Raw genomic sequence first — 13,123 nt, 5'->3', positions numbered from 1 at the left:
CGCCTTCCCAAGATCGTGTTATATGGCGAGCTCTCCACTGGCCACCGTGACAGAGGTGCACCAAAGAAAAGGTACAAGGACTGCCTAAAGAAATCTCTTGGTGCCTGCCACATTGACCACCGCCAGTGGGCTGATATCGCCTCAAACCGTGCATCTTGGCGCCTCACAGTTTGGCGGGCAGCAACCTCCTTTGAAGAAGACCGCAGAGCCTACCTCACTGACAAAAGGCAAAGGAGGAAAAACCCAACACCCAACCCCAACCAACCAATTTTCCCCTGCAACCGCTGCAATCGTGTCTGCCTGTCCCGCATCGGACTTGTCAGCCACAAACGAGCCTGCAGCTGACGTGGACTTTTTACCCCCTCCATAAATCTTCGTCCGCGAAGCCAAGCCAAAGAAAGATTGAGTTAATAATCACCCTTCTGTACAATTCAGAGACAATTGCTGATTACAAAATTGTACTTTAAAAAGAAACACGTGGAGCAATTGAAGGAAATATTTGAAATCAGAGGGTTGGATTCAGACTTGATCCAAAGAAAGCCCAGTTGGGGAAGTCAGAGTTTAAGTTCCAAAGAAGAGTCATTATCGATCAGTTAAAAAAAAAAGAAGGAAATAAAGCGTGCAGAAAGTTTCTTTATCAATTGGTGTAAGTAATATGAAGATTAGTAGAGTGTTGATCACATAGAAGAATTTACTGAACAGGCTAAACATTTCTATGAACTTAGAGCGGAATGTCCTGAGAAAGCACAGGACGTGCCCGAGCAGTGAATGAGTTAAAGATAGCATTCTACACCTCAGTTACCTGCTTCCTGCCTTTTAGGGCTAACTATCTCCATGAAACTCCTTTCTACCAACTGCCTCTGCTTCCCTCAAGATCCGCAGTTCATCCAACTCCACTTCCCTAACTCACTTTGTAAGGAGCTGCTGGATGCACATTTTTGCAGGATAGTCATCAGGGACCAGTGTGCTGTTTCAGATTTCCCACATCCCGCAACTAGAACAACCCGCTGCCCTAGCCGACTCCATTATCTAAATTTAATTAAAGGATTTAAACTACCTCACCTGGCCTTAACCTCTCTGTTAACAAGATCTTTCTCAACCTCTGCTTGCCAAAGCCTCAGAGCTCCACTCTCTCCCTGCGCTGCTCCTTTAGCTACCCCTCTTTTTATTTAACCCTTCCAATTATCTTAATTACTCACTCCCACAAATCAACACTCTGCTTAATCCTTCAGTTGCCTTTTTAACTCTTTTGAAACACAAGCATGACTCACCTCTCTCTGCCATTTGTAGCTCCTCCCCTCTCCTCAACTCTGCTGCAATTCAAATGGCCAAATTAAATGATGGTGTATCCTCGGAAATCTGGACAGCTGAAGGAAGACACATTCAGTGTTTTCAGGATGTTAAAGGGAAACTGACGGAGTGGATTAGAAGAAAGTATTTCTTTTTGTTCAGTTCATTTAGAGGGTTTTTTTGTGCTATCCAGGCTTGGTAAAAGGTCGCTACTCTCTCGTTCCGTTTACGGTTCCAGAATTCGCTGAAAACCATATGGTAAAAACAAAGTTAATGGAGTAATCATAATGAGTGTCCACTGGGATTCTGCCATTCAACAATACAGGCAAATCAAATTTTTGTACAGCAGCGTCCTGCCTTTCTAGGAGCCGTCTTGTCATCGGCTGGTGGATGGGAAGTGACTCAAACAGCCACTCCGTGTTATCAGTTAAGTCGTTCAACAGGCTGTGTCTTCAGAATTCCATGAGTTTCCATGGTACTTCAGTAGCTGCACTTGTCGTGAATGCAAACCTGCTTCCAGAAAGTACCTCCAGGGACCCCTGGAATATGCAAATGAATTGTAGGTTGAAATAACAGAGGACAAACTCCTTTTCCTTTGAAATAGCTGCTTCTTCAGGTGGAGAATGCCTGCCCTGTTTTTGGAGAAGATATTGTGCTTCATTCAGCAACGAGTGGGAACGGTGACTGGGCCAAAGATCCACCTTGAACTTGCTCATCTTTCTTCATCGCTCTTTGAGGTTCAGAACTTTGTCTGAATAGTGAACTCAGTTGTCCAAAAAAAGTGAACATCAGACATGCAACTTTTTCCTCAGTTTAATACAGTTCAGGACTCACATCTGTCCCACAGACATTTTGGAGGGAAGAGATTTACAGACATGTTCACACCGTTTTACAAGGACATAATTGATGCTAGATCCAAAGGTTATTTTCACACTGAGATTCTGGAATTTTTGCTGACCCAAAGTTTTAATGGTAAAGTCAGAAAACGTAATTGGTTCCAGATAATCCAGAACCTCATGAAATGGCTCATGTTCTCTTGCTGTCTTCATTTTATTGAGACGTTGTTGGTCTTCATGAAACATATGTGGGAAACTAACTTTCCTACTTTCTCAATCACTGCAGAAGCCTGCACTGAATGGATAGGAGAGGAAGGAAAGGAAGAACCAGGAGAGTTGGATGGAGATGACAACGTGCTTACAGTTGCTGCCTTCGCCATTCTGTTCATTATCAGTTTCCTCTACAGCACCTTTGTCACTGTGGTCAAGGTAACCAAATGACCAATATCAGAGATAACCCATGAAACCCATCTTCCAGCTTCCATTTCTCACTATATTGTGTTCTCAGATTCTCGAATCCCAACTATAGCACAATCAACAGCGGATGCAGTCGGGGGACCTGCACAACCCTGGAACATTAAACCTTACTCCTGTTCTCTGGGCTTTGACATAGCAAATGTGATAGAACGTTGCTGAGTATTTGGGACAATGATCCTGGGCTCCAGCATTGAAATCAAACAAGAGATGTGTTCAGGTGAACAAGGAAGATCTCTGCTCCGAAAACCTGAGCCCGAGGGCAGATCTCACTTCAGACCCCAACTGGGCTTCAGACTGCCGCTCCTTTAGGGACCTCCTCAGAGAATGTTGAGAGACCACCTGTCCGTGAGGGACCATCTCCTAGAAGAAAAATAGACCATTTTCCCATGGGATCCATTATCTGCAAGTGTGACAGACCCCTTAACCAGGAGGGTCCTAGAAAAGGGGGGAACCACCCATCTCGGAGGGTCCGTCTCCTCAAATAAGGACAGTCCCCTTTATTTATTTTACCCATCCTTCCAGGTCATGGTCTGTGCTGCCTCTTACAAAACACAATATCTCACTTCTCTGTCCACATTCCAGGTACAGCAATGACCAACGGATACAGGCACCACCTTCCGTCAGGAAATCCCGGTGAAGCTGCTGATGTTCCGAAATGGATTCTCCCTCTCATTCCCTCAGCAATCCTAGGCTACTGCACTGCAACTGTTCATTTCAGGAGATAAACCTTTCTATGCACTGGGGATCCTGGAAAAGAATTGGGTTGGGAGGGACAGGAGGGGTCATGGCAGTGGAAAAATGTCAGGGTGTGTGACAGTGGATGGGTGGGGAGAGACAGGTAGGTTTAATTTTTGGGAATGCAAGTGGGGTCAGTGACAATGAAGAGAGCAGTGGGGGAGAGGGTATTGATATTGTGGAGCAGGAAAGGAGTTTGAAGCAATGTGGTGGAGGGTGGGTCAGTGCTTGGGGTCTTGCTATGTCGACTTTTGTAATAAGTTGTTGAAATCATTCCCTGTGGCTTATCTTTCAGTTTTCTCCTGGAGTGTATGTTTCGATTTAAAATCAAATATATTAAAAAATGGATTATCAAAGTGGAAAAGATACCTGTCCCATCCTAATTCCCTCACCACTTCTGGGAGCTCACCTACCACCATGTCCAGCCATGTCCAGAACAAATATCACAGAGATTGGCAGCTTGTCATGTTTGAATGTGGTCACATTCTCACTGCTCGCATTCATAAGGGATTACCCACAGTGGAAACATCGGGGCATTGCATCCCAAGAAGGACGCTGAGGAGAGCACGACAATCCTATTGGAGGTTTTTCCACTTTCATAGTGTGAATGGCTGTGCCAGCGCCAACTACTGGAAAAATGTTTCATCATCCAGAAAGATGTGAGGTGTGGGAAACAGCAATGAGAGGATATTGATCGGTGTGGAGTAGCCGGGCGGCCTTGGAATCCTTGGCTTCTTGGGACAGGCCACTGAGTACCACAGTTGGGATGACATGTTACATACAAGTCTTTGGTGAGATCGCACATGGACTTCAGGTCACTCAGTGATATAGGAAGGATGTCACCAAGTTGGAAGATTCCTGAAGATTTTACTGGGACTGGAAGGCTTACATTATGAGAAGTTAGATAGGCTGGGACTTCTCTCCCTGGAGCATTATAACGAGGTGGGCGATGTTATAGATGTATACAAGATCATGCCGGCATGGTTCAGGTAAATTAACATTGACTTTATCCCCTGGGGAGGATGGTCTGAAACTACAGGGCACACATTTAAAGTGAGAGTCAAAGATTTTAAAGGGACTCAAGAGGCAACTGTTTCACACAAGACTATGTGGTGCCCTAGGCAACAACTTGCACCCCGCAAAAAAAATTGCCAACTTCGATTTTCAAAAACAAATGTTTTGTAGAAAAAAATGAAAAGTACAAAACTTGAAACTGTTAAATGTATTTTAAATTGCAAGATTAAGCAATACATCAACCCTTCATTAGCTTCTCAAATACTAAAGAAAATATTTTGGCACTCAAATCATTTTGAACTAAAGGGCACTCGGTAAAATGCAGACCTCCGCCAAGGGCATCACAACATTATAACCTTTTACTTCACACACCTTTAAGCCTATACACCTTTTAAGGTTACTTGGCGTAACCAACCCGTCATGTTAGGACAATACTTTGCTTACAGTCAGACAAGAAACAAACACAAAAGAGACAAACAGGACATATATACACACACACATACACACATACAAAATACACAGCAAACAATTATCACACCTATACAAAAAATATATAAAGTAAAACTTCAGAGCTGCTAGGTGCCTACCTGCCTCCTCTTTATGCCTCCCTGACAGGCAGCAGGTAGGAAGGCAGAGCAGGCTGCCATGTGCTCCTCACCCATGACCCTTGGGGATTTCTCCTGCTTTGTATCATCAACCTTGTCGTGATGCACAGCAGATGACAGGCATGCGTGTTTCCTGGCATTGGCAGAGCAGCTCCAGCTGCGTGGGGGATTATGGGTAGCGAAGACACACATTGATCCCGTTGTGACACTAGACGCTAGTGACGCTAAGCTGAAGGTCACAATACCTCATTTGGGGGGCAATGCCCACAAAATCCCCCCACCCCTTGGAACCGACCCTGCGTCTGACCAACCTGACAGCACTCCTCTAAGGTCTGCGCCCTAGACGGCTGCCGAGTTTGCCTAATGGTAGCGCTGGCCCTGGATTCACACAAGTATGTGGATTGAGATGACAAGGGAAACTGTAAAGTAGGACACAATTACTGGAGTAGGATTCATGTCTAGCCGAATAAAAAGAAAAGTCTTTCTCTGTTGGATTTAACTTCCTCCAAATCTCTACCAAATTCAGCTCTTTCATTACCATTTGTTTTACCCAACATTTTTGGAGATTTGTCCAATAAAGGGTCCAAACAACAGTTGAAATAACCCCCCACCAAAACATTCTCATACACCTGATTTAAATTCAAAAAAGCTTCTGTCATGAATGCCTCATCATCCACATTAGGTGCATAGACATTCATCAATGTCCAGGCCTTTGAAAAAAATCTTACAGTTTGCCACTAATACTCTACCTGCCGTTGCAAAAACTGGCATTTTGAACCGCAAGTCTCAAAATTGTCTCTTGGTCTTGGAACTGTAAGCACTGGATCAAAATGGATCGAGGAGCTTGGCCGGAATATTGTTTTTGTCTGACTGCCTTGTGCACTCTATCCAATTCCAGTCCATCTGGGAATTCCACCACTCCCAAGACCTCAGGAATCCATTTTTGGAAAAATTGAAGTGGATTCAGACCCTCAATATCTTCTGGTAATCCCACAATCTTGACATTATTCCTCCGGCTTTGATTTTCCAAGGTATCAATCTTTTACAACAAATCTGTCTTCTGCACCCCCCAACCAGTAAACGAATCTATTTGATCAACTCTTTCTTTATATTGGTCCATCTCGTCTTTACAGTCAAGAAAGGGTTCTTCAAGCTTTTTAAAATTATCTTGCACTTTATCAAAGGCTTGAAGACATTTACTAACATCCATTTTAACAGGAGAGATTTCTCCCCGATTCTCAGACATCACACTTCTCATTTCAGTAAATCCCTGATTCATTTGCATAGCCAAACTTCCAATATGATTAACTATATCGTTTAAAACAGGATAAATGGATGATAAATCTAACTTAAGTAAAGCAAACATTCATTTCAGGCCTACCCTCTGTTAAGCTTGCAGCCTCCTCCAGCAACTGTTCTTCCTCTTCAGCCAGCATGGCAATGTCTTCTTCTTCTTCCTCCTCCATTGATGAAACAGTCGGGACCACCTGACTGTGGGTACAGACCCCACCCCACCCCAGCCCAGGATCGCTAAGCGATCCCACAGCCTGGGCCCATTCATTCATTGTGCACACGCGCGAAGTTTTGGGGGAAGGTCGTTGTCAGTCACCGGCGCCATCTTGCACCGCAGGACGCAAGACTGGCGTTGGAGTCAAGTGCATCTTACCCAGTGACGTCCATTGAGGTCGGGGAGGAGGCTCTTTGCAAGGTAGGCTGAGTTTCTTCCACTCTTCCAGCCTGTTTAACTGTCGATTTCTTCCCAACTTGACCTTTTAATTTTCCTATTAGTTGTAAGGCGGGTATATTCATCAGTACTTAAAGTATCTAAAATTTTTTCCAAAAGTTGTAATTCGGGTTTTAATTAGTTCTGTCTGGAGGAGGTGTTGCTCCACGTCCTCTTCCTACGCCATCACGCCACGCCCCCTCCTGAGAGACCAGAGTTGAATCGAATTGTTTATAATCATGTACAATGAGACACAGTGAAAAACATCAGGCAGATCAAACCCTCCCAAGTAGAGCAGGTAGTAGAAGATAAAAAATACAGAGTGTAGAATTGAGGAGAAAAGATCAGTGAGAACATTGCCAGTAATTCTGACAATGTGAGAGTGGACTGTTTGTGAAGAATGCAAGGAACAAATCCGCTGGGAACAGTTCACAAAATGTCTCTGTCACGTGCCGTGGGGAATCGTAATGTTTTTCAGAGGGTTGATTTGTTGGTGAAACATACAGAGATGGCAAGAGGCAGGGCCACAGGAGTTCTGAATGTCAGCACTAGAGTTTCCACACTGGAGCAGGGGTCCCCAAACCTTTTAGACCATCGACCCCTTCATGGAATCCTTGATCTCTCATGACCTCCAGGCATGGAATCCCAGGGAGAGGGGTGTGGGGGTGGATTTTTCTCCCGTAACCCTTGATGCCCTGATTATTTATATACCTGTCAACCTTGGCCTTAAATACACCCAACAACTTTGCTTCCACAGCTGCCTGAGGCAACAAGTTCCACAGGCTCACGACCCTCTGATTAAAGAAATTTTTAGTTTTAAATTGACGTCCTTTTATCCTGAAATTATGCCCTCTTGTCCTAAGATCCCTATCAGGGAAAACATCTTCTCCACATCTACTCTGTCCAAGGCTTTCAGCATTCAAAAATGCCTCTATGAGGTCTCCCCTCATTCTTCTGCACTCCAATGAATACAGACGAAGAACTGACAATCGTTCCTCATTTTCTAATCCTTTCATTCCTGGTATCATTCAAGGAAATCTTCTCTGAACCCTCTCCAGCCCCAGCATGTCTTTTCTCAAATTCAGTACCCAAAACTGTACACAGGACTCCAAATGAGATCTCACTAGTGCCCAAAAGAATCTCAACATTACATCCCTCCTCAAGAAATGAATGCAAACATTACATTCGCCTTCACCACTGACTCAACCTGGAGGTTATCCTGCATGAGGATTCCCAAGTGCCTTTGCACCTCGGAATTTTGAATTTTCTCCCCATCTATTTCTTCTACCAAAGTGCGTGACCGTACACTTTCCAACATTGCATATTTCATCTGCCCCCTCTTCGCCCGTTCTCCTTATCTCTCCAAGTCCCTCTGCAGCCTTTCAGTATCCTCAGCACCACCTCCCCTACCACCTATTTTGGGATCAAATTTAGCCACAAAATACCAGAACCTAAATCATTTCTAAACAACGTACAAAAGCGGCCCCAACACCGACCCCTGCGAAAGACCACTGGTAACCGGAAGTCACCCAGAATAGGATCCCTTTGTTCCACTGTTTCCTGCCGACCAGCCAATGCTTTAGCCATGCTAGTCTCCTTCTAAAAAGCGGCATGATATCAGCAGATTTCCATCCATTCCTGGAAGATCATTACCAGTGCCTCCACAATCTTTACAGCGACCTCCTTCAGAACCCAAAGGTGAATTCCATCCGGTCCGGGAGACTCAGGAATGGCCACAGCATCGGCCCTCCAAGCTGTAGCTGAACAGCAAGATCATCCACCTTGTTTCTAATGCTGCATGCATTTTAAGTATAGTACCTTTAGAATCATTTTTGAATATACTTTGTCATCCCTCTGGCTATTATTTTGTCTCGTCACCTGCCTGTCATCCTTTCTGCACACCATCTTCACTTTGCTGCTGTTTCCCCCTTCTTTAGCCCCCTGCCAAATTAGCTTAAACCCTCCCAAAAAGCTGTGTTAAACCTGCCTGCCAGGATATTGGCCCTGTTTGGGTTTACATGTAACCCATCCATTTTTTTTTAAATATTTTTATTGATCTTTACATCATGCACATTTGAACTGTACAGTTATATCTTTGTATTGTAAGATTCAAGAGACCTCCCCCCCAAAAAAAATCCTTTCTAATTCAAAACTCCAACCACTAAGCAAGCTTAAAAGCTGACATGTAGGAATCATGACAACAACCCGTCCTTTTTGTATAGGTCAGTGGTGCTCAACCTTTTTCTTTCCACTCACATCCCACTTTAAGTAATCCCTCTGCCATTATTGGTGCTCTGTGATTAGTAAGGGGTGCTTAAGGTGGGAAGGGGAGGTTGAGAACCACTACTCTGGACCCAATTGTTACTGAAAAATTTTGCTTGAGAAAAATTGTCATTGGCCCATTTCCTTTCGAGTTATGAAACCATGCACATAACAAGTCAATGAGGGATGATTAAAACAGTGGTCTTCAAACTTTTTCTTTCCACCCACAGACCACCTTAAGCAATTGCTTATTAATCACAGAGCACCTATGGCATAGGGATTACTTAAAGTGGTGTGTGAGTGGAAAGAAGATCATACCTTCCCCCTGTCATGCATTTATCTGTCTGATCTCGCTATGTTTTCCCTCACTAGCATGAGGCACAGACAGTAATCCTGAGATTACCGCCCTGGAGGTCCCGTTTCTCAGCTTCCTCCCCAATTCCATGCATTCCCACTTCAGGACCTCCTGACTTACCTTACCGATGTCATTGGTATCAAGACTTCTGGCTGTTCGGCCTCTCCCTCAGAAAGGACCCCTTGTTTAAAAAAAAGGTAATAGGAAGAATCCAGACAAGTATAAACCAGTGAATCTTACGTCAGTGGTGGGCAAACTACTGGAGCAGGTTCTAAGGGACAGGATTTACATTAAAAGTATTGCTTTCTCAGGGATAGTCAGCATGGCTTTGTGAGGAATAGATCGTGCCTCACGAAACTTGAAGAAATAACAAAAGAAACTGAGGAAGTTAGGGCTATAGATATGGTGTACATCAATTTTAATAAAGCATTTGACAAGGTCGAAAGGTAATGGGATCCATGGAACCTTGGCTGGGTGGATTCTGAACTGGCTTGCCTGCATAAAGCACAGGGTAGTAGTAGATGGAATGTATTCCACCTGGAGGTCAGTGACATGTGGAGTTCAACAGGGATCTGTTCTGGGACCCCTGCTCTTTGTGAATTTATTTTTGTTACAAAAGGATCCGGATGAAGAAGTAGATGTATGGGTCAGTAAGCTTGCAGATGACATGAAGGTTGGAGGTGTTGTGAATAGTGTTGAAGATTACACCAGAAAAGAGAAAGGATGCAGAGTTGAGTGGAAAAGTGGCAGATTGAATTCAATCTGGATAAGTGTGAAGTGATGCTTTTTGGAAGGTCAAACATGAAATCTGAGTGTTTGGTTAATGGCAGAATACTTAACAGTGTGGAAGAACAGAGGGTCCAAATCCATGGCTCTCTCAAAGTTGTCACGCAGGTTGATAGGGTAGTTAAGAAGGCTTATGGTATCCAGGGCTACCTTAGTTAGGGGATTGAGTTCAGGAGTCATGCAGTAATGCTGTAGCTCTATAGATTTCACTTGGAATATTGTGTTCAGCTCTGGTCACCTTATTACAGGAAGTGGAAGCTTTGGAGAGGGTGCAAGGGAGATTTATCAGGATGTTTCCTGGATTGGAATGCTTGTCTTACGAGGCAAGGTTAATTGAGCTAGGGTTTATTCTCTTTGGAGTGAGTAAGGGTGACAGGGGACTTAATCGAGGTCTGCAAGATTACAAAAAGCTTAGGGTGGACACCCAGTACTTTTTTCTCAGGGCGAAGCAGCAAACAGCAGAGGACATTTGTACAAGGTGGGGGAGGAATTACCTGGGGGTACAAGGGCTAAATACAGTGGGGGGGGGGGGAAACAGCATGTAAATACCAGGGGAAAATTACCTGGGGGGTTTCAAGGGTTAAAGAGTTGTCAGGGGTAAGTTTTTACACAAAGTTGTGGGTGCCTGGAATCCATTGATGATGGAGGCTGGTAAAATGGGGTAATTTATGTCTCTTGGACGGGCACATGGGTGCAAGAAAAATAAAGGGTGATGGGTGTGAGGGAGGGAAGGTTTAGATTGTTGAGTAGGTTTTTATAGGTCAGCACAACATCAAGGGCTGAAGGGCCTGTATTATGCTTGCCCTTCCCCTGTTCTTACCTTCTTACTCTCCCTTGTCCTTACCTACTACCCCACTGTTCCACTAAGCCTCCACATCCAACACATTTTTTTTTAAAGTTTTTTTTAAAACTTTATTTATAATTTTAGAATACATATATATTTAAAAAACAATCAAAACAGACCCCTCAAGGGGAGCAAAAAAAATATATATCAGTTAATTAGATAGGCTGTGTGATGTGTCAAACTTACAATAAAAAAAATTAAGATATTTCCAAACCCATAAATTTCAAATAAGGTGACCACATCTGAACAAAAAAATAATTATCATGCAAATTATATGTAATTTTCTCCATATAAATACAGGATCTCAACTCATTACGCCAGCGGGCTATATTTAATTCCACACTGTCTTTCCATGTAATTGCAATACATTTCTGCACTACTGCTAATGCCAAACACCATCTGAAACTTGTCCCACCCCAAACCAGTGACTAAAGATACAGTATAACCGAACAAAAAAAATTAATGGGTCCAATGGTAATTTACTCTTAAATAATTCTTCAAAAAGATTTTAATATTTTTCTAGAATAGTTGACCTATCACAAGACCAAACTGCATGTAAAAATGTTCCAGTATGAAGTGCACATCTAAAACATAAATCTGAATTACTAAAGCCATACCTTTTTAACTTCTCAGGAGTCAAGTATAGCTGATATGAAAAATTATAATTAACTAAACTATACCTTACATTAAGTAATTTAGTCACACTATCTTGACACATAATTTCCCAATCCTCCTGAGATATATCAAGATAAATCTTCTTCCCATTTAATTCTAGATTTACTTAAATCTGATTTGTTCATCTTATTTTGAGGCAAAATAAATCCCTTTTTTAATGCATCCGAAATCAAAAGTTCAAACTTAGTTAATTGAGGTAGCATCATTTCTCTTCCAAAATTATCTATCACCATAGCTTGCACTTGGTAATATACAAATAGAGAATTAGATGGTATCCCAAACTTCTCCCTAAGTCTAGTAAAAGAAAGAAACTGTCTATCTTCAAAACATCACCTTTATACCCTTGGAATTCCAAAAATCTTTAAAGATGTATTTCATCAAAAAAGGAATAATTTTATTTTGATATAACAGGATTTGGGCCATAATCTTACCCCTCGAGCCTACAACATTATTTATTTTAGTTCAAATCGCTAATAAATGTTTTAAAATCAGCATATTACATCCCTGTAACAAACAACGATTCCACTTTAATATAAACTAAAGAGCTTGTGATTCAGAAATACAAGCCAATTTCCTCTGTCATCTTCAATACGTAGAGCATAATCCCACTACCAGGCACATCTTCCCCTCTCTGTCTTCCATAGGGACTGCTCCATCATGCACTCATCCCACCCCACCAAGTGCACCCCCCAGTACCTTCCCCTGTAGCAGCAGGAAGTGCCACACCTCCTCCCTCACCACAATTAAGGGCCCTAAACAAGCCTTTCAAGTGAAGCAACACTTCACCTGTGTTTCCGCAAGAGTGATCTACTGCATCCAGTGCTCCCTTTGTGGCCTTCTATACATCGGAAATACTGGGCGCCATCTGGGAGATCGCTTAGCTCCGTCCGTTATCAGTGACAGGGACGTCCCAAGTGGTCAACCATTTCAATTCTGTGTCCCACTCCTGTACCTGTCCATGGCCTCATTTATTATCCCACCAAGACCACCCATAAATTGGACGAACAATCCCTGATTTTCCATCTGGGCGCTCACCAGCCGGATAGCATTAACATCAACTTCTCCAGCTTCTGCTAACCTGCTCTCCTCTCTCCCTTCCCTTAGCCCTCCAACCCTTTCCCCCTATTCACCTGGCCAGCCCTCCTCCCCTGCTTGCTGCTGTACCCTCCCTCCCTTCACCTATTACCTCCTACCTTTGGGATTGGGACCATGGTCTCCATCACCCTCCCCCCACCTTTTCGTTCAGACACTTGCCGACACTTTTCCATACCTTGATGAAGGGCTCAGACCCGAAACGCTGAAGTACCTTTATCTTTGCTACATAAAGGACACTGCTTGAACTGCTGAGTTTCTCCAGCCTTGTGTTTTTACTTCAAGCAGGGTGTCTGCAGGCTTTTATGTTTTACTTCCAGCCTGTATAATGCTCCTATATATTTTATCGAGGCTCCGATAGTTCAGATCCTCGCTGGGCTTCATTTCTGTGAGGGACGCTGGACAAACTCTCTGCCTTCCTTACTTACA

At 43.4% G+C, this 13,123-nt stretch overlaps 1 long non-coding RNA gene across 1 annotated transcript in view; it reads right to left on the bottom strand.

The window, feature by feature from the left end:
• Positions 1 to 13,116, bottom strand: part of LOC138762898 (uncharacterized) — a 33,396-nt gene extending 20,280 nt beyond the window's left edge. The window contains exons 1-2 of the long non-coding RNA XR_011357230.1: positions 12,873 to 13,116; positions 9,418 to 9,478 (exon numbers count right to left, since the gene is read on the bottom strand). This is a non-coding gene — a long non-coding RNA (uncharacterized lncRNA). The remainder of the gene's footprint in view (positions 1 to 9,417; positions 9,479 to 12,872) is intronic.
• Positions 13,117 to 13,123: the final 7 nt, after the last annotated feature.

Source organism: Narcine bancroftii, chromosome 5, assembly GCF_036971445.1.
Source record: "Narcine bancroftii isolate sNarBan1 chromosome 5, sNarBan1.hap1, whole genome shotgun sequence".
Classification (NCBI taxonomy): Eukaryota; Metazoa; Chordata; class Chondrichthyes; order Torpediniformes; family Narcinidae; genus Narcine; species Narcine bancroftii.
The sequence above is the reverse complement of the archived record's forward strand: the minus strand, read 5'-3'. Positions and strand labels throughout refer to the sequence as shown.